Here is a 22758-nt window from a genome sequence, read left to right on the forward strand (position 1 = left end):
TTTTAACTGGATAATCAGTCCATTGGTGATAGTAAGGTGTTGAAGTCTCCCACTGTCAATGTGTGAGGGTCAACATATGATTTGACCTGTGGTAGAGTTTCTTTTAAAAACTTAGGTGCCCTTGTGTTTACAGAATTGATGTTAAGAACTGAAATATCACCTTGGTAGACTTTTTCCTACAATGAATATATATTCTCCTCCTGTACCCCTTTTGATTATTTTTGTTTTGAAGACTATTTGGTAGATATTAAAATGCTATACCAGCTTTCTTCTTAGGTCTATGTTCTTGGTATATGCTTTTCCATCCCTTTCCATGAGATAATGTCTATCCTCGACATTGAGTTGTGTTTCTTCTTGAAGTAGAATGAGGGACACTGTGTTCTCATCTATTCTGCTAGACTATGTCTTTTTATTGATGAATTGAGATCTTGATACTGAGAAGTATCAATGACCAATGATTGCTGATTCCTGCTATTTTGGTGGTAGTGCTGATGGTGGCAGTGGTGATGATGGTGGTGGTGGTGTGTGTGTCTGTCTGTGTGTGTGTGTGTGTGTGTGTGTGTGTGTGTGTGTGTGTGTGTGTTTTCCCTTATTTTGGTTTTGCTTGTATGAGATTATTTGTTGCCTGTGTTTTTATGGATGCAGTTAACCACCTTAGGTTTAGGTTTTCCTTCTAGCACTTTCTGTTACACTGGATTTATAGATAAATAATGTTTAAATTTGAATTCATCATGAAATATCTTATTTTGTCCATGTATGGTGATAGCAAGTTTTGCTAGGTATAGTAGTCTGGGCTGACATCTATGGTCTCTTTGGGTCTACAGTACATCTTTCCAAGACCTTCTTGCTTTTAGCACCTACATAACAAAGTTAGCTATAATTCTAACCTGCCTTCTTTATATGTTACTTGATCTTTTTCCCTTTCAGCTTTTAATATTCTTTCTTTGTTCTATATGTTCAGTGTTTTGATTATGATGTGACAATGGAACTTTCTTTTCTAGTCCAGTCTATTTGATGTTCTGTATGCTTCCTGTACCTTTATAGGCATCTCCATCTTTAAGTAAGGAAAATTTTCTTCTATGATTTTGTTGAAGACATTTTCTGGGCCATTGACCTGGGTTAGATTCTTCTTCTTGTTGTTGTTCTCCTCCTTCTTCTTCTTCTTCTTCTTCTTCTTCTTCTTCTTCTTCTTCTTCTTCTTCTATTCCTATTATTATTAGGTTTGATCTTTTCATAGTGTCTCAGATTTCCTTGAAGTTTCCTGTCAGGAATTCTTTAGATTTAAATTTTTCTTTGATGAATGTATCTATTTCTTCTATTGTATCTTCAATGCCTGATATTCTCTCTTCCCTCTCCTGTATTCTATTGATAAAGCTCACCTCTATAGTTCCTATTCAAATTCCTAAAGTTTTTCTTTCCAGAATTCCCTCAGTTTGTATTTCTTTATTGCATCTATTTCCATTTTCAGGTTTTTCAATTTTCATTTACTTCAACTGTTTATATTTTCTTGTCTTTCTTTAAGGGATATATTTATTTCCTTTTTAAGGACCTCTATCATCTTCATGTACTTGATTTCAGAGGTTTGTTTGTTTGATGCTTGTGTTTGTATTTTGGTGTGTGTTTTAGTTATGTTGGAATATTCAGGAAATGCTAGGGTAAGATAGGTGGACTCTAAGACATATTGCCCTGGCTGTTGTTTTTATGCTAGCATTTAGGCATGTGGATTTTGGGTGATTATAGGTCTAGTTGCAGATTTCTGGGTTTTTCTTTCTTGGTTGAGTGTTTTGTTCCTTGGTTTCTATTTCTCCTGGATTTTGGAGTATGTAATGACTGCATGTTGCCTTTTGTACTGGCCTGTTCCGTTGGTATGTTCACAGGGAATGCCTGCTGTTTTTGGAGGTTGGGACACAGCGTTGAGTTGGGGAAGCAAGGTTTGGAGGGGATGGTTTGTGGGATCCACAAGGGATGTGGGCAGCGGGGAGGGAAGCTGAGGCTGGTGATCTGCTTCAGCTCTAAGGATGAACTGGTTATAAGGGCAAAGAGAGAGATGGGGGAAATTATCTGCAGGTAGCCTACCTGGTTTTTGGCAGACTAGATCTGTGGGTGAGCAGGAGGTGCCTGGAGGAATTGGAAGTTGGGATACCACGACTTGTGTGCCAGATAGTTTTGTGTTAACTGGACACAAGCTAGAGTTATATGAAAGAAAGGAACATCAATTCGGAAAATGCCAAAATAAGATCAGGCTATAAGCAGGCAGGCCTGTAGGGCATTTTTTAAAATTAGTAATTGGTTAAGAAGGGTAACCAGCCCCTGGTAAGGAGGGCTGCCCCAGGCAGATATTCCTGGGTTCTATATAAAAAAGCAGACTCAGAAAGCCACGAAGAGCAAACACTCCTCCATGGCCTCTGCAACAACTCCTGACTCCAGACTCCTGTCTGTCTTGAGATATTGTCCTGACTTCTTTGATGATGAAGTATGATATGGAAATGTAAGCCAAACAAACTTTTGTTTTTTTCTCCAAGTTGTTTTGGTCATGGTGTTTTCAGCATAGCCATAGCAACCCTAATAAAGACAACTTGAATACCCATATTTTCTTTATTGTTTTTTTTTAATTTAGAAACAATCATTTTACATACCAACCCCCGTTCCCTCTCCCTTCCATCCTCCCATGCACCTTATCAATTCCCTCAACCCATCTCCCACCCACTCCCCAAGGATGGTGAGGCCTTCCATGGGGAATCATCAAAGTCTGTCACATCATTTTGGGGGAGGACCAAGCCCTCCTGGGAATATCTGGGCTAAAATTATATCTCTCCATAGGGATTGCGCTCCCAAAGTCCATTTGTGCACTAGGGATAAATACTGGTTCCGCTGTTAGAGGTCTCATAGCCTGTCCAGGCCTCCTAACTGGCACCCACATTCAGAGGGTTAGTTCAGGCCAATGCTGGTTCACCACTGGGGTCCTTGTGCTCTCACTAGGTCAGGTCAGCTGGTTCTATAGGTTTCTCCAGCATGTTCTTGACTGCTTTGTTCAACCCTCCTCCCTCTCTACAACTAAATTCCAGGATTATGGCTCAGTGCTTAGCTGTGGGTGCCTGCTTCTGCTTCCATACCACCCTGAATGTACTTGATTTCATCTGATCTTTAAAGCTAAGTAGGGTTGGGCCTGGTTAATACTTGGATGGGAGAATAGTCATATTTTCATTTACCCCCCTCTAAAACAATTCTCTATTTGTTTAATTTTAATAAAATTTAGACTTTATGTTTTTCCCATCACAAAGTATTAGAATGTTTACTGTTGTGAAAGCTTTTAAAATCCTTGTTATGAAATGCCAAAATTTTCTCTACATCAGGCTGTCACCTATTTGGTGCTACTGCTTGTTCCATGAGCCTTGCTATTGGTGAGGTGAGCATCCTAGAACCTAAGTATTGTGCCTGTGCTTTCTGAGGTCCTAGGTTTTACTTACAGTTCCATCTAGATATCTTGCTTTGAAACAACTCAGGCAAGAGTGCGGTATGCTATTTCTTTACATGGTTGGGACTGGTGTCTAGCTCCTCTGCTTTGTGTCTTGGTTCTCTTGGCTACTGTAGGTTGGAATAAGATTCCTGTGTCTCAGTGTGGCCTCCACAGATAACACAGTCTAATAAATGCTAGACGACAAACAAAAGTCTAGACCCTCCACCAAGCTTCTTCTGACACCTCTCAAGGAGTGAGAGGAAGGGATGCTTCCTTACTGCACAGAGAGTCATCCAACAGTCTTCTGCCATTATAGCAAGGGGATGGTAGCAGGCTTTTGTCTTCCATATGAGGAATGTGATTTTTACTCATGATTAACCATTTGACCATAGTTCATAGGAAATGGAACCACAAACCTTGGTAAAGATAAATTTGAGTCTTCCTACCAGACTTTTATTTGTTGGCAGATGAGTGGATTGCTTTTTGTTATATAGTGGAACATGGCACTGAGTTCTTGGTATAACTTTACCTTAAGTGTTGCAAATATAGATAAATATAAACAAATAAAAAACTCAAGAAATTCACAACACTGTACTCCTTGGGCTAGAGGTCTATAAGCAGTATATACTCTTTCTTCTCTTTTCAAAATTTTCTTGTATTTGTATCATTTAAACAAAGTTGGGCTTTGGGGTTGTAATTAGTAGAAAGATTAAAGAAAACTACACATACTCCAATTTATGATTAGAAATCTTCAAATTAAATCTTTTCAAAATAAATTCAAAACTACATTGCAAACTAGCTGATAGGAGGGATTATTTAAAATACCATTGTAATTAAGATAGCATGGCTAGGGAGTGAAGGTCGAAAATCTATCAATGAAAAACAGTGAAATTAGAAATCAAGGTATACATACTCCATAAATTGACTTTTGACATGCACAAATTAAGTAAAGGTACAAAAGAAAAAATTGATGAATGATGATAGACCACCTGGAGAAAAACATGAAAACTAGTATAACCCAACACTTGCCTTATGTCTTACACAAAATTAATTTACAATAGTTCCTAAACTTAAATATTATTGCTAAAGCTAAATGGATTATAAGAAGAAATAAGAAAAAATCATTATTACCTCAGGAAAACAAATGTCTCCTAGCCATAAAAAAAAGCTATGGTGATTGGGGATAAAAAATACCAAAACTTGATAAAAATACGTCTAACCTTGCAAGTTAGATGAATAAATTTAAAAGCATACCAGAAGCTGAAAGATCATGTTCGCAGAAACAAGCAACCGACAACTTGAACCTAGAAGATTTTAAAGGCTCCTGCAAATGAATAGTGAAAATAACCAATTAAAAATGTACTAAAGAATCAAAGAGACACTTGTCAAAACAAGACAAATGACAAATAACACATAAGTGTTTAAAGTCATTAGCATCAGAAAATGCAAATAGGTCCCACATAGACACATAGTTTTTCATATGCTAGAATCACTAAAAGAAGAAAAAAAAATGACCACACCAGATATGTAGGAGATAAAGGAAAACTGGCATTGCTATGCATTGCTGGGAGTATAAAATGATAAAACCACAATGAAAATTAACTTGACAGATTCATATAGCATTAAAAATGTACTATAGCCAATGATTTTATTCGCTTATTCAAGAAAAATGAAAATGCACTTTTACACACAAAGGTGTGCTAGTCATAGCAAACAAGTGGATGCAGCTCCTATGTCCATCAGTGAGTGTAAACCAACAACGTTTAGTGTATAATGCAATGCTCTCAACGAAGAAGAAATGATTTTTAATACTTTTAATGTAAAAATATACAAATATGTCAACCAAGAAAAGCTAGAAACAAAATTTGGTTACCCTAGGAGAATTTTAGTACAATAAACAACTGTGATATAATGTTTCAAAAAAGTTATTTTTGACCATTTAGAATAACTTCATAAACGTAATTAAAAAGAAATGAGTAAAACAGAACAAACATAGAAATTCTAATATAATTGTATTCATAAGCATATAAAAATTTTAGAATGACTGACAATTTAATAGATGACTAGATAAACATCTTACACAAATCATTCACAAAAGACAAAATACAAGAAATTTTGGCCAACTTTGTACTCATTTTCAACTACTTTCTCTTTCTTCAATCACCTGCCGCTTGTTCTCAGTTTCCCTTGCAGCTACCGGTGGCTACAAAACATCATTTCACTGAAGGAAAAATTATTTTTCCTGGTGTTTACCAGTCCCCCTTTCTTCTCTGACCATAATGTCATCAAAAATGGGAAAACTAAGATGCTTAGATACACGAAGTGAAAATGCATAGAAGATTGGTTTCCATGATTGTTTGAGCAATTAAATCTACAATATTATAGTTATGTCATTCAATTTTATTTGAGAAGTATAAGGTTTATGTTCATGTAAGTCACAGTTACCGTGGCTTATTAATACACCAATCAAATTTACAACACATTCAGGACAACAAGCATATGCCATTTTTTTTACAAATTAAAAATGTGAAAGTTTAATGTAAATCCCATTAAATAAGATGGATAGCAATATGTACTTTTTACACTGTCAAGCACAGGGAACACAAATTTAGTGTTTTTTTTAAGATTATTGAAATACTACATAAAGATCAAAACTGATTTTTGTTTTGGAATAATTTCTCATTTAAATATATACTCAAAATTATTAGTAATCTTAGTAATTTCTCTGTTTTCTTCTGCTCTCCTTTCCTCTGTTCTCCAACAATAGCCATGCCTTGTTGATCTCATCTACACCTGTAAGTGTCACTGTCAACTGCATGTACATGGTCCCCACGTATTTTGGAGTTCTTGTAGCTTTCCAATATGCCAAACTCACTACTAATAATCTTTCCCTATGTCTGAGAGTTACTTCTATCATGAAAGCTTTTGTTACCTAGATTTTATCATCTGCTTTGCCTCATGAGGAAAAGCTGGGTTTATGTGTAAGTTGTATAGTTGAAGTAATCTGAAAATAATACTTGCGTCTTTAGCTACTATACTGAACATCAATTTATCATGTGAAAAATAAATATATGTCATATACATCCATTCTGAGTGTGGAGACAGAATAAGATTTCCAGTGGCATGTTGACTGTGATCACCAGAAACCTTTGGGATGTTCAGTGAAACATCAAGTTAAGCCAACAAAAAGGGAAATGGCATTACACCTCATACTTGACATAAGGAGTATAGTACAGCATTATCAGTATGTTTGGTTGTGGCTATTATTAGTTCTTACTAAACATGTAACATTATTACTCAGTATCTAGATCATAATTTCATCATATATTTAATTTCTTCATTTTGCTCTACTGAGAATCAAACCCAGGGCCACACCCACTTTAAGAAAGAAGTCTATTAATTCAGCTACATTCCAGACCTATGTTTCTCAATATTTTATATTTAACTTTTAATGGAAACCCATCATTTTTGCCTTTCTATCTAAAGATTTCTTCTTGGTTATTTAACGACTATAATGGCTAACCTCATTTAGTAACTCAATGAGATTTAGGATGACCTGGGAGATAGGCCTCTAGGCTTGTCTATGAAGATTAACTTGATTAGGTTACTGAGTTAGAAAGCCCTGCTCACTGTGAATAACACTATTCCCTGAACAAGCACTCATTGTCCTACACTGCGGCCTCAATGTGACCAGCTGCCTCAAGCTACTGCTGCTGTGTTCTGGTTTCCCCACCATGGTGGACTGGATTCTCAAATGTGATCCAGAATAAATTTATCCTTAAGATGCTTTTCCAAAGGCAACAGGAAAAATAAATAAAACATTTTTATCTATTTGTCAGTTGACTCAGTATGGTATTTGACCTTTTTGATTACAGTTTTGCATCCTGATTTAAACGTTGCTACAAGCAATTTATTTTCCGGTTGCAAGAAGTAGATGAATTTCAAGTCGTTTTCCTTATATAATCCTTGACTTCATTTGATGTGACCCACAGTCATCTCAAATGTGTTGCCAGGTTGTTCCCTTGTCTCAAAGATGTCTGTGCACACTCCCTACTACTAATGCTTTATCTTGATCCAGAAACAGTTCTGTAATAAACTGTTTGGTCCCTGTTTCATTGGTTCTCCTCCTACAAAATGACAGAACTTCTGTCACAACAAGCATTCATTCTTTCTTTCCAATTCATTAATTTTCTCACCAATATCCTCACTGTCAGGCAAGAAATTGTAAAGCATTAGAAATAATAGCAGTGAGTAAGGAAGACAATATCTTTCTTAATAATGTGTCCAAAAGTATAAGTTTTATAGTATAAGTGTTAGCTCTTTCAGAAAAGCAGTCTTCATGTGTGTGGAGTCAATTCCAGTGATTATTAGTTATAATTATAATATGTGGTATATAATTAATATGCATTATATAAAATATACTGTAAATAGGATTCATCACAATATATTACAAAACACTGTATTTCTTAATGGATGTTCTGCTCAACTAAATTTGGCTTGGCAAGGGTTAGACAGCATTAAGGAGGTTTCATAATGTGACTTTCTGAGTGATAGAGATGGCAGTCTCTTTGCCTCAGCCATGGTACACTAGGCTTCAGAGCTCACCTCAGGGTATTAAAGCTTCCATGGCTTCTGAATTGCATTTGCCTTCATAATTCACTCAACCATTTCCATGTTGGGTGAAGATGGATTTTTCAATAGATGGCCTTGGAAACTACAATTCCCAGAATCCCAGGCCACCAGGGGCATAAGTGACAGTCAGCTATAATGAGTCAGAAGTGAGATACATAAAAGATGGATGACACATACAGTGACATCATTTTTGAGTAGTAACTGATTGCTGATGGCATTCTGTGATCCCTCTAAGTTTGGACCAGTAGTTCCTATATAAAATACAGTCCAGAAACCAGAGCTCTGGAAAAGAGAGTCGGCAGATGAGGAAGGGCTCAGTGCTGTATCCAGAATTGGCTGTAGATTCATCACATAATGAGCCAGTCATGCCTGTGCTCCCTCTACATTTATTTGTATTAGGTTTTCTAACACTTGTTCATGAATCATCATCTTGACCACCACCCTTTCTCAGCACAATGTGGAAAATATCAATGATAAAACCAGTGGAAATGAAACATAAGTATTTCCTTCACATCAAAAGATATCTACAAACAATCATTAGTCTTCAGTGATTCTATCAAGTTGTGAATTCCAAACTCTCTGCCCATTGCAGCACCATCTTAGACTTGCTCTGCTGAAGCTATGTGGAAAGGCTTTTAACATGGGCACAAAGCCAAAACAATCAAGTCAAAGGGTAATAAAATTATTCAATACTTTTGGACATAACTAGCTTACCTGAAAAACCTACACAAAAGCATTTTGTTCTGATTAGTGACAGTCTCGCTACTGATGGAATTCAACACACTATTTAAGCCCCATACTTGTATGTCAAATGAACAGAACATCTGAAGATTTCCTCATGTTCTAAGTTAAGGTAAGATGTCCCCACCTCCGATGAAATGCTGATGGGCTTTCAGACTTCTCAGATTCATTTGGTTTTTGGCAATGCCAATGCTTTCTGATGTTACATTCAGGCTGTTTTGTATATTGGTATAAATAGCTAGAGATAGAATAAAAAGTAGAAATATCCTTTAGGTGTCAGTTTCTAAGAGGAAACTATAGTATGTTCTACTTAGAAAATAGAGAAATATGTTTCATTAACAAGATGGATGCTACGGAGATTCGGTTGAGCGGTGACTCCTAATTGTTTGACATCACTTCCGATGTGTGTGCTGTTTTCTATGATATGTAAATGGTCAAGTACACCTGAGGAAAATATGTTATTTACTTATTTACTTACTTACTTATTCTGTTCTCTCATTGTTAGTCATTATACTAAATACTGATTTATACTTTGTGCTGATTTCAATTTTGCCTGTATAGTTTTTCACTGTGCATCTAATTCCATAGTTGGTTATTGTGATGGTTAGTTTTATTGCCAACTCAGCACAACCTAGAACCATGCCAGGGAGTAAGAGTGAGGGGTTGTCTATCCCAGGTTGACCTGTGTTTATGGGGTGGGTTGGTTCTTAAATGTTAGTAAATAGGGAATGAATCCAGCACTATTGCTTGATTTGGAGCCTGGCTGTTTTTAAGAGAAGAAAGTGATCTGAGTGTATGCATGTATGCCTTCACTCTCTAGCTCCTCTTGACTGTGGATTGACCAGCTTCTTTGAGTTCCTGCTGTCTTGCAGTCTCTAGGGTGATAGACTGTAACCTGCAATTGTGAGCTAGAATCTACTCTTTTTTCCCTGAGTTGTTGTTGTCTGGGTATTTTGTCACAGCAACAGGTAATGAAACTGAGATGGCCATTAAACACCTGTGACTTAATCATAGGCTTCTTACTCTTTTACTTTTAAGTGATTTCTAGACTAGCATTACCTTTAGAAACCTGAATTTTATGCACTTACCTAGTGGTCTCATCCTTTGCTGACCAAACAAGAGATGTTCGAGCTGAGTGATCAGTAACAATATCAATGGATTTTATTCTTTTTATGACACAAGAATAAATGAGCCCATGTGCTCTAAGACACGGTGTTTGATCAGAAAGACAACAGAAGGTATTGCAGTCTTTCATCACAATGCCCTTCAGAAACATCAGCATGTGTGCATGCATATACTCTTTGTCATTTGACACTAATAAAAATCAGTCACTGGGGAAATGTACTAACAACCATCAAAAGAGATCTGCTTGCAGGATGTGATGCTCACCATGAGCCCTGAAGTACAGTGAGGAAAAACTACCCAGGCAGAAACCAAGGACCATATAATCTTCCCCAAACCTGGAAGAAAACAGTTTTTGCACAACGTGACATTTTGTAGAACACATTAAAGCTAGTACTCTCAGGAGAGGAAAGGACTATAAACCATAAGTTTCCAGCAGAGCATGATTTGGGGAAGAACGGAGAATAGTAAAATGTTTTCTGCTGGGTCTGGTAACATTTCTAGTGACATCAAATTCTTCCTGTGTTGTGGAATGAAGAGTAATCCAAGGGAGAGCCACATTTTATTAGGTTAAGAAAAACAGAATTGACTTTGATTTTTCCCAATAAAATGTGAATTATTAAAAAGTCCCTGGAGTTATTAATGTCTTTATTTGAATGTCAGATATGAAGAAAATCAGAAGCAATCTTTCTTCAATAAACTTCACTTTTGTGGAAAGTTCACTTAGTATAGATGAAGGTTGGTCTGTCTTCTTTGTAACCTGCACTGGTTGCCTACAAGGCACCTTCTTAACAAATGGTACATGCAGATGTGAGAACAATTGATTAAAGTTCAGATGTCCACTCGGTGGGAAGTCCTGCCTCATTCAGCCTTCCTCACTTCAGGACACCGGAAGCACATCACCTGTTTCTAGCCCTGTATGGCTTAGGAATCTGTTTGAAACAGTTCCCCTTTGTCTTTTTTACTTTGCTGCAATGTTTCCTACACAGTAAGTGTAGGCTCTGCTAATATAGGAATAATAAAACAATAGAAAAATAATTCCAACCTTCACCTACTTTTATTTAAATGTCAGTTTCTATTTTCTAAATTGATACTCCCGATGTTTCTGAAGAACATCTCTGTAAGCAGGAAATGACCCAACAGAAAACAGAGCGCACTTTCGTCATGGTCCTCCACAGGCGCCATGTTCGCCAGCCTTGTTTAGCAGTTCAACAAAAGATAAAACAAGTGTGTGTTCAAGCATGGATTAAGTAGGTAGTAGTTTTGTTAGAGTGTGCTTTTTCCTTGTTGAGATTTATTTTTACCTTAATTATACATATGTGCACAGGAGGATTTATGGGCCTGTGAGTATATGTGCCTGCCTGTAGTGTTCAGAAGAAGGTGTCAAATCTTCTGGACCTGGAATTGCAGAAAGTTGCAGATGGCCTGATGTGGGTACTAGGAACCAAACTCCAGTTTCTCTGCAAGAGCAACATGCTCTATTACTCCTGGGCTATGACCAGCCCCAAGAGTGTGCTTTTCTCTCATTGAGCTTATATTATTTACTTTCTATCCACATTTAACTCTCCTTCTCACTATCACATGGAACACCATATAAACTAGGAATAGAAGCAAAAAGAAAACAACATGAAAATGAACAAGCGTGAAATTGGAATGAATACTTTCCTATACATAAGTACTTCTGATATTGATTAAATGTTACTTTACTTTTAGATTTTTCATAAAAATATGTCATGTATACCCAGCTGGCAATAAGATTTGTGTCTGGGCCTGTTCTAAGAACAAGAATTGTAGACAAATTGCATAGGAGTCTAAATAAGCACATATTGATCACATTAGTTAAAGGGAGCATTGAAAATGAATAAAGGCCAGTTTTGTTGAAGTTACCCATAATCTGGTCACAGAAGCATCTAAACAATAAGAAAATAACTTCAATATCTAAGAAAGTTGTATGTCTTTGGCTGTTATTTGATTTGCCTCTAATAAAATGTGAATTTCAGGTCTACAAGATGCCTCAACAGGTAAAGGTGTTCATTGTCAAGCCTAAGAAACTGGATTCAATCCTTTTATGCCATGGTGGAGTAAGAACACCAATTCCTAAAAGTTATCCTCAGATTTCCACATTACACCATGACACCCAAATGCCCACATGTATATACATGCATACATATATAAGTAGACACACAAAATAAATAAAATTTTCTGAAAATTTTTAAATATAAATGCCATAGGCAAAGAGAAAGACACTGCAGTTCTTCTGATTGGTAAGAACTAAAGTGTTCAATTCTGCTGTGCTGAGACAGTAATGATCTCTTGAACTCACAAGGTAGTACACGGCTATGCTTTGGCACAAAATGGTCTACCAAAATACATTAAACATTGTTGTGAAGAATAATGCTAAACAAAATACACAGTCTTTCAATATACAGAGTTTTAAGTGTTTGTTGTCAGTTAACAGATAGTAACTGGGAAATAAACTGAGTGCAGTATTGCTGCTTAATGCTTAAAACTGAAGTCAGCAGCTTAAAATTTGAAGAAACAAAGCAGATGATGTTTTTCAGAAAATAAAATAAAATGATTTCTTTATTTTGTTCTCTTAATTATATTTTTTAATTTTGTGGTTTGCAATATAATTGTACCCTTTCCTCCCTCTAACTCTCTCAAATTTAAGGTCTCTCTTTTAAATTGTCAATTTTTATATATGTGTATATATTTATGCATGTTCTGAATATAACTCATTCAGACTGTACAATTTTTATATGTATGTATGTCTGGGAACTGACCATTAGGTATTGAATAACCAATGCTTTTCCCACTCTCAGCATTCCATTGTTACTTTGTCTAGGGTTGAGGCCTCAGGAGCTTCCCCACATCCATATTACCTTATGCAGCTCAGATTTGGGCAGTCATGTCAATGACACTTAACAAGTGTAACTTTTCTGACATCAGAAGAAGACACATTCTCACAAACTTCCTGTCTCCCTGGCTGTCACCATCTTTCACCTTCTTGTATGGTAGAAGGATCAATTGTGACTAGCTGTACAATTCTGGATTTTGTATTTTTTGTGGTTTTCTTTAATGGTATCTATCTGTTGCAAAAAGAAGTTTCCTTGTTGACAGGTGAGGCCTGCACTTATCTGTGAGTATAACAGCATGTACTTCAAAGATGTACTAACCTCAGTATGGAAACCCGGACATGTGTTATGTTGGGGTAGGGGTTTTGCATTTGTTTCCACAGGAGAAGAAAATCTTTGGATACCATCAAAATTGATCAAGATTTGAATTGAAAAAGACAACCCTCGCGACAAGGATGACTGACAGGTATTTACTGAGGTATATCTCATGAACTAAATAAAAGCCTCCCAAAGGATTGGTTTACCTCTGCCTCCCGATTGCTGGTATTAAAGGTGCATACCATCACACCTAGCTGTTCTATTTCTTTTTAACCACTTTATCTTTTTTTCTTTTCTCTCCCAATTCTATGTATATTTTTAAACATGCTGTAACACTTTAGAGGTTTTCTTCATCAGAATCTGTCTTTACTGTATATCTCCTTATCTAGCCACATGAGTCTTAATCTTCTAAACAGCATAGCTAAAATTAAAGTGTGTATTTTAGTTGCTGGCTTTCCAAAATGGCTGGAGTATGTTGAATGTCAGTGCTGGGAGCTGTGCTCTATGCCTCTACTCTTAAACCTTTTTGTCTGTATGAGTAAAACCTAAATCTGCCATGCAGCATGATATGCAGCTTGGAGATGTGGTCACTGCTACCCACAGCTGCTCATACCCAACCATTTACCTGTTTGGTAGCAGGGCCTCTTAAAAGAGTCATGTGGTTTTTGCTGCTAATGCTGAGTCAGGAATACACTCTACAAAAGACTCTAGACTCTGCTTATCTCTAGCAAACAGAGCCCACCTGAGAAAATGTTCCAACCCAGAAGCCATGCCTGTTTCCATTCTTTCATTTAAAATCTCTTTTTAAGATTTCATCAGGTTTTATGTGGAAATTCTCACCCCGAGTGTGGGCACCATTTTGTTGCTAGAATTTTTCTTGTCCTACCATCCTTCTCAGCTCCAAATAAGCATACAGAGACATCTTAATTATAAAACTGTTGTCCGATGGCTAGGGGTGCTTATTGGCTAGCTCTGTCTTAATTATTAACCCATTTCTAAAAATCTATGTATTTCCACAAGGTCTTGGCTTACTGGAGAATGCTCAAACCTGTTATACCTTTTACTGGCTACATGGTGTCTCTTCATGGTGTCTCTCTGCCTACCTTCCCAGACTTCTCCTTGTCTCCTAGTCCAGTCTATCTTCCTGCCTCTAGTGGCCAAATTGTGTTTTATTCATCAACCAATAAGAGAAACATGTATACAGCAGGACATTCCCCCACCACAAAATCAATAGTCTATAATGTTTTGGGGAGTTTCTTTAGACAATTGTGACCAACACCTCAAAGGGAGCTTCTCATACCTGCTGGTGTTGCAGTTTTGTTAGATAGTCTATAGCTCCTAGGGGGACCATTGTCAGCCTAGATGGGTTTTTATACTATATATGTGTACATATATAGTGTAGCTATGCTTATATATTTATATAACTGTGTTTCCTTCCGAATTTTCAGCCATGCTTACTGCTATTTTATCTTTCTCCCTCTGTCTTCAGTATTTATATTCTTCACCTCTCCCTCATTGAAGCTCCCTATTGTTTCCATTTCTTTTCATTTCACAAATACGCTGCTATTCCCCTTTCTTTTAGGCCCCCTTGCTTCGATGGTTGGCTTTTACTTTCATGGTTTCTGCAGTTAATCCAGGTTATGGACTTACATCTGATGATTTAGTGGTAAGAATACCAGATGATATATTTAGGAAGTGGTCACCTGTACCAGTTCATTCCAGGCTACTACTCATTTTATGTTCTATCAGGTTCAACATAGCTGGATTTACATTGAGGTTCTTGGTCCATTTGGACTTGAATTTTGTGCATGGTGATAGATATGGATCTATTTGCAATCTTCTGCATGTTAACATCCAGTTATACCAGGCTGGCCTCGAACTCACAGAGATCCACCTGCCTCTGCCTCCCGAGTGCTGGGATTAAAGGCGTGCACCACCAACGCCCGGCTCAATGTTTTACATTCCTCCATTGAGAATTCTCTGTTTAGTTCTGCACCCCACTTTTTAATTTCATTGTTTGGTGTTCTGGTGGCTAGCTTCTTGAGTTCATTTTATATTTTGGAAATCAGCCCTCTGTCAGATGTGGGGTTGGTGAAGATCTTTTCCCATTCTGTGGGCTGTTGTTTTGTCTTCCTGACTGTGTCCTTTGCCTTACAGAAACAGTTTCAGGAGGTCCCATTTATTAATTGTAGATCTCAATGTCTGTGCTACTGGTGTTATGTTCAGGAAGCCATCTCCTGTAACAATTCCCTCAAGGGTATCTCCCACTTTCTCTTCTAGAATGTTCAGTGTGGTTGGATTTATGTTGAGAACTTTGATCCGTTTGGACTTAAGTTTTGTGCATGGTGATAGATATGGATCTATGGTCAATCATCTGCATGTCCAAATCCAGTTGTGCCAGCACCATTTGTTGAAGATGCTTTCTTTTTTCCATTATGTAGATTTAGCTTCTTTGTCAAAAATCAGATGTTCATAGGTGTGTGGGTTAATATCAGGATTTTCAATTTGATTTCACTGGTCTATCTTTCTATTTTTGTGCTAATACCAAGCTGTTTTCAGGAATATGTTTCTATGATAGAGCTTGAAGTCAGGGATGGTGATGCCTCCAGAAGATCCTTTATTGTACAGGGTTGTTTTGGCTATCCTGGGTTTTATGTTTTTCCATATAAAGTGGAATATTGTTCTTTCAAGGTCTGTATGGAACTGTGTTGGAATTTTGATGGGGATGCATTGAATCTGTAGATTGCTTTTGGCAAGATTGCCATTTTTACTGTGTTGATCTTACCTATCCAATAGCATGGGAGATCTTTCCATTTTTCTGTTATCTTCTTTAATTTCTTTCTTTAAAGACTCAAAGTTCTTACTGTACAGGTCTTTCACTTTTTTGATTAGTGTTATCCCAAGATATTTTATTTTGTTTGTGGATATTGACAAGGGCGATGCTTCTCTGATTTCTTTCTCATTGCATTTATCATCTGTATATAGTAGGGCTACTGATCTTTGGAAGTCAGTATAGCTGGCAGTTGCTCAGGAAAATGGGAATCAGTCTACCTCAAAATCCAGCAATTCATCTCTTGGGCATACATCCAAATAATGCACATTCATATAACAATGATACATGTTCAACCATGTTCATAGCAGCATTGTTTGTAATATCCATAACATGGAAGCAACCCAGATGTCCCTCAACTGAAGAAAGGACAGAGAAAATGTGGTACCTTTATACAATGAAGTACTGCTCAGTGGAAAAAGCAATGGAATCTTGAAATTCGCAGGCAAATGGATAGAACCAGAAAAAAAAAAAAAAACATCATGAATGAGGTAACCCAGTCACAAAAAGACAAACATGATATGTACTCACTCATATATGAATTTTAGACATAGAACAAAGGATTACCATCCTACAATCCTCATCACCAAAGTAACTAGGAAACAAGAAGGGCTCTAAGAGAAAAATGCATGGCCCCTGGAGAATGGGAAGGAGCAGGATCTCCAGAGCTAACTGGGAGCATGAGCAGCCCTCATCCAGTAACTGATGGAAACAGAGGCAGATGCTCTCTCGGCCTGGACACATGGGGAAGGGCCCAGGCCTCGCCAAGGATGATGTGGTGGACTTTGGGGAGCCCCCATGGAGGTCCCTACCCTCCCTGGGGAGTGGAGGTGAGATGGGGTGAGGGGCTGGTGGGGGGAAGGGAGAGGGGAGGGAGAGGGAGAAGGGATTGACATGTAAAGCAAACTTGTTCCTAATTTGAACTAATAAAAAAAAATATGATGACCTCATGTAATTTTCAGGCAAATGGATAGAACTAGAAAAAATATATCCTGAGTGAGGTAACACAGAGTCAGAAAGACAAACATGGTACCTATTCACTCATAAGTGGTTATTAGATGTAAATCAAAGGATAACCATAGCTCCAGAGAAGCTAGGTAACAAGCTAAGAGGGAAACATGGATCACCTGGGGAATAGAAATTAGATGCTATTTACAGGGAACACTGGGGGTGGGGGTGGTAAGGGGAGAGGTGGGATGAGAACAGGGGGAATGAGCTGGCCTAGGCAGGGAGAGATGCAGTGGAAGAGCAATAAAAAAGATGCCTTAATAGAGAGAGCCACCATGAGCTTAGGGAGAAATCTGGTGCTACGGTAGCTCCCAAGAATCCACAAGGAGGACCTCAGCAAAGACTCCTAGAAATAGTAGAAAGGATGCCTGAACCGGCCTACCCCTATAATCAGATTGATGAATACCCCAACTATTATCCAAGAATTGATGGAACCAGATGCAGATATCCATAACCAAGAAACAAACCAAACTCTGGGAATCCAGACAAACAGAGGGAAGAGAGAATATATGAGCAAGACTGGTCAAGATCATGGTGGAGAAATCTATAAAGACAGCTGAACCAAGCTCATTGAAACTCATGAACTCTAGACCTACAACTGTGGAGACTCCAGGGGACCCAACTAGGCCTTCCATATGTAAGAGACAGTTTTGAAGCCTAAACTATCACAGCAGCCCCTGGTAGTAGGATCATGATACAAACCTGGTACATGAGTTAGCTTGTTGGAGCCCATTGCCTATGGTGGGATGCTATGCTCAGTCTTAACGCATGGAAGAAGGACCTGGTCCTGCCCCAACCTATTGTGCCAGACTATGTTGACTCTTCATGGGAGCCCTTGCCTGTGAGGAGAAGTGGACTGGGGTTGAGCTATCAGGGAGGTAAGGGGGTGGGAGGAGGCAGGGGGTGGAAAGAGGCAAGGTGTGTGGGAGTAGAGGTGTGAGAGAGAACTGTGGTTGGAATGTAAAATGAAATAAAAATGGGAAAAATAGCCCAGCATCGGTGGCACACACCTTTAATCCCAGCACTTGGGAGGCAGAGGCAGGTGGATCTCTGTGAGTTCGAGGCCAGCCTGGTCTCCAGAGCAAGTGCCAGGATAGGCTCCAAAGTTACACAGAGAAACCCTGTCTCGAAAAACCAAAATAATAATAATAATAATAATAATAATAATAATAATGCGGAAAAATAAACCACCTTCAGGGGAAAATATCAGACAAAAAAATTGATAATTGACTTTCTTGGTCTGAGTAAGAAAAAAAATTAAAGAAACTAATGTAACCAGTTGGTCTGGGCATCACAACTCTGAATTTTAATTGGTTGCTGTTCTCTTCAGTGATCTCCATCTGTTGTAAGAAAAGTTTCTTTGATGGTGGTGAAGATTACACTTATCTGTGGGTATAAAAATAACTATTTATAAATGCTCATTATGGATTATGCTGGTTTAGTAAATTAGTGGATTTAGATTCTCCTCTAGTAACCATGACTTCATTACCACTGAGTAGTTAGCTGGGTTTACAGCTCCAGATATGGTTTCCCTCTTGAGAAGATACTAAGTACAATTTAAAAGCTGTTGGCAACCATCAACAAAAATGTGGCACTACTGCACCCTTTGGATTTCCATGTCATTCTGACCATTAATGTGGTTTGTGGCCATCATAGCTCTGTAGGTCCTCTGCTTGCCTCCTCCTCTGAAAAGTTGCATGGTGATTTCTAGTACCCTGAAAGCTAATAGTCAGGAAGGGGATATTCAGACAAGTTCTAGCTGGAGGATCTCTGGTCTCTGTCTCTGAGCTGCAAGTTGTCTTCACCAATAGGGATTTACCTTCTACCTGTGTGGACTAAATGAAGGCAACAGCGCTCCCACACCTGAGGCTCAGGGAGTGCTGCCAAAGAGGGTCAGAAAGATTGGAAGAGCCAAAGAACCAGTGAGTTTGATATGAGATTCTGTCTCCTAGTAATATCAGAAGCTACACCCATAATATCTCATTAACATGACTGCTCAAATGTGAGCAGAACATGGATGTCATCAATTGACATACAAAACTTAGCATGGAAAAGCCCAAGACCCCAACCCTTAACAAATAACTATAGCCAACCGAAGAAAGCTGAGAGCAGGAGACTTGGTTTTTCCAAAGGAAGAATACACCAATTGGTTGTCCAGCATAAAATGGTCAGCTGGGAAAACATACATACAAGTAACATTATATGAACTAGAAAGGTTATATTTAGGAATGTATATGTATACACATAAATACATGCAATGATAATACATGCAATGAAAAGGAGGTACTGAATTTGAATGGAAGTGTAGAGGTGTATAAAGGAGTGTTTGAATAGAAGAATAGGAAGGGAGAAATGTAATACTTTTATAATCTCAAAAATAAAATTTTAAAAGATAATGTTTAGAAAGGTTCATTTACTATCTTCTATCTTCTAACTGAGCTAATTTTTTAAAATATGTCTAAAGTTTCATAAATCTAGATTCCATCTTTAAAGGGAAAAAGTCAATCTTAGCACCAATGCATAAAATTTTTTGCTATACTTAGATACTCTGGTTAAAGTTCTTGGCATATAAAATCCTTACATTTATATACAACTGAAAATTCAGAGAGAAAGAAATATCATGGGAAAGAGAAAGATGTCATTGTGGCCAGGGATATTTCTACAAGATGTTAAAATAATCAGTGAGTTTGATTTTGAAGAAAAGAGTTCTACCTGTCACAAAGAACTTTCAATTATAGGACCTACTTTTTATTTATAGAAAGTATATGTTCATAGAAATAATTTGCAATCCTAATAATTTTAGGGTGGTATCCATTTTAATAGACATTTGATAAAGAAGCAAAGAAATAGTGGGAAAATTGTGCCCTTCATTTCCCTAATTTTCTGTATAGGAACAGCTTGGAGTAAACAAAATGAATGAATGAATAAAAATGTCCCATATGTTTTAACTTGGATTCACAAATTCAGTTTTTGAAAAACCTCATTCCAAGCCAAAATTTTCTAAGTCAGATCACTCACTCTCAAGTGAACCACTGCTGTAGACCCACAATGTTGCCACTTTTCTCTGTCAGCAAATGTTCCTACAGAAAGGCTGTAAATAGTCACTGGCTGTATTTTCCCCCTAACTTTATGAAGTTGTTTAAATGACAAAGTGTTTCAAGTTAGTGGTGAGTGATCTATAGGGTTTGATTTGTATAAGCCCAGGATACACTGCTTAGCATTCTAAACTGCTAACTTCATTTTCTAGCACAAATGGACATGTTTTTCTCACACATTAATGCATTTTAGAGCAGCAATATGGAAAGTCCAGGTGGTGTGGTTATCCATAGATAATCCCCCCAACCGAATGCCTCCCCTCTCAGAGGTGATGATGGCCAATCCCTGTCATTCATTCTCACTTGCATACATGCTGATGGCAATAATCAACAAGACTTATAAGGCATGTGCAGAATTTATGAGTTTTGTCCATTTGCTAATTGTGTAAGCCACTAACATTGCTGACAAGGCTGTGCACACTTCTACACTGTCATCATAATTAAAAAGTTTTAGTATGTGGTTTTGTGTTGCAACATCATCCATCAAAGTCCATTTTCTGACATGTGTAGCAGGCACAATATGTTCCACATAGGTTATTTCTGGAATTGTATTACTTACTATAATAAAGTCCTGTCATGTCACTGTATTGCACCAACTTTACCTGCCTGCCCTACTGTAACTACTTGTGCTGTGTGCACCTTCTATAACTCACAGAGCATGCAAAAATGGAGGTTAAGAGAAATATATTTTAAGAATTTTGTTTTCTTGATGATGAGAAATGGCTCAGTCAGTCAAGTGCCTGCCATGCAAGCAAGATGACATGAATTAAGATCTTCACACCCACAAAAAGTTGAGCAAAGTATTTTGCTTCTACACTTTGGGGGAAGGGAGACAAGCAGATTCCTGAAGCTCATTAGCCAACAACCTAGCCATTGAGGGAGTTTAGATTCAGTGAGAGATCCTGTCTCAAAAACTAAGGTAGAAAATGGAGGGAAGGAAGGGAGGGGGAGAGGGAGGCATGGAGGGAGGCAGAAATCTAAATGTACCTCTCTCTGGCTTCCATACTCTGTGACAACACACACATGTGCACATACTCAGACAGATACAGACATACACCACACGCATGCACACATAGAAAAAGATTATATTTTATTGACAAATAATTCTAAATGTGGTTCTCTAGATATACTTTAAAATCTAAACCTCCAAGCTTCAATACCTCTTTGTTTATTTAAAATGCATGCATGATATAAGTGCCCCTCTGAATATGAAAATTATTGGGATAGTTCCCCTCATTAACTGTTTAGTAACTAACAACACTGTCCAGGAAATGGAAAATGTTTAATGTTTTAAAGAGCTCCTGGCTCATATTATGTTATGTTCTGTTACAAAACTTGCTCTGGGCAACATGTTTAAAAAAATAAAAATAAAAAAAATGAGTCTCTAAAATAGAACATAAGAGGAAAATGGTTTCTTTCATGCATTTGATTCTGTGTTGGGTTGCACGAGTGTTTCAAGGGCAGAAAGAGGGTTGAAAATGGAAACTGACAACAATGATAAAATAGGTCTGTTGGAATCTGACAGGAAATTAGAGTATCTCTAAGAGATGCTAAAGAAAGTGATGTGTATGTAGAAAGAAGAGCCTGCTTTAATTGCAGAGAGAAGAAATTCCAATGTTGCCAAATTTAATATCTTCCCCAGAATTTAACTAACTGCATAAGCGTTGACACGCTACCGCAGTGCATTATGAAAATCAGTCACAATTACTGTCAACTGCACAATGTTCTGCTCTAAAAAGCTTTTGAATTATACCCACTTGAAAATATAGCATGGAAACTGTCCTGTCCCTTCTTAGTACCCAGCACCATATCATCAGAAATAAATCTGTTATGATTATAGTCTTCATATTTGAAAAATTGGAGGACTGAATTGTAAATCTGTTCATTTCTACTTATCTGAAGTTCAAATGAAAATCTCAAAATTAGAAAAGAGGCAAGGTCAAAGAGATAACTCTAACTCACAGTTTCACTTAAAAAATAATGAAAAACAACTGAACATTATCATTCTAACTGATTTATTTTAAAATTATTACAAATTATAGGTCCAAATTTATATATGCAAAACTATTTGTAATATATAGTAGGCAGCATTTACATATATAAATCAAGCAAGCCATCAAACAAAAAAGATAGAGAGAGAGAAAAGAAAAGAAAGTTTATGTCTCAAGGGGAAATAATACCTCAACTTAGTAGCAAGTAGCAGAACTTGCAATAAAATCAGTAAGGCAAGGATTTTATAGACACACTATGAATAAGTTGAGCTGTATTTTCCCCCACTATAATAACCAAATTTATCATTTGATTCTGGCTACTTTTCTAAAGTTTAATTGATATATATATTATATATATATATATATATATATATATATATATATATTCCCATCCTATTACACCAAAATTTCTATCTTTAACTAAAAGTTTGTAAGAATATTTGCTAATAATTTGGCATAATTAAGAATATGCCAGAGGTCTATTCTCTAACCAGAATATTTCATCTGCCAGAAATATAGGAAGACAAAATCACTGAAAGTTGCTATTACTGGAAATGAGGATGCTTGTTATTCATATTAATATAATTGCAAGCTCATAGATGACTTTCAACTCCATTATTACAATATCTGTGGACTTCTGTTCTCTGTATGTATATATGCACATATATATGCATTGTATATATGTATATATGCACTTGTATATATGCAC

The 22758-nt window shown here is 37.2% G+C and overlaps 1 long non-coding RNA gene across 11 annotated transcripts in view; it reads right to left on the reverse strand.

The window, feature by feature from the left end:
• Positions 1-22758, reverse strand: part of LOC103162901 — a 323538-nt gene that overhangs the window by 48975 nt on the left and 251805 nt on the right. For all 11 annotated transcript variants that reach the window (XR_003482822.2, XR_004768415.1, XR_003482824.2 and 8 more), the window contains one exon: positions 4712-4781. This is a non-coding gene — a long non-coding RNA (uncharacterized LOC103162901). The remainder of the gene's footprint in view (positions 1-4711; positions 4782-22758) is intronic.

This window comes from Cricetulus griseus, chromosome 2, assembly GCF_003668045.3.
Source record: "Cricetulus griseus strain 17A/GY chromosome 2, alternate assembly CriGri-PICRH-1.0, whole genome shotgun sequence".
NCBI classification, from domain to species: domain Eukaryota; kingdom Metazoa; phylum Chordata; class Mammalia; order Rodentia; family Cricetidae; genus Cricetulus; species Cricetulus griseus.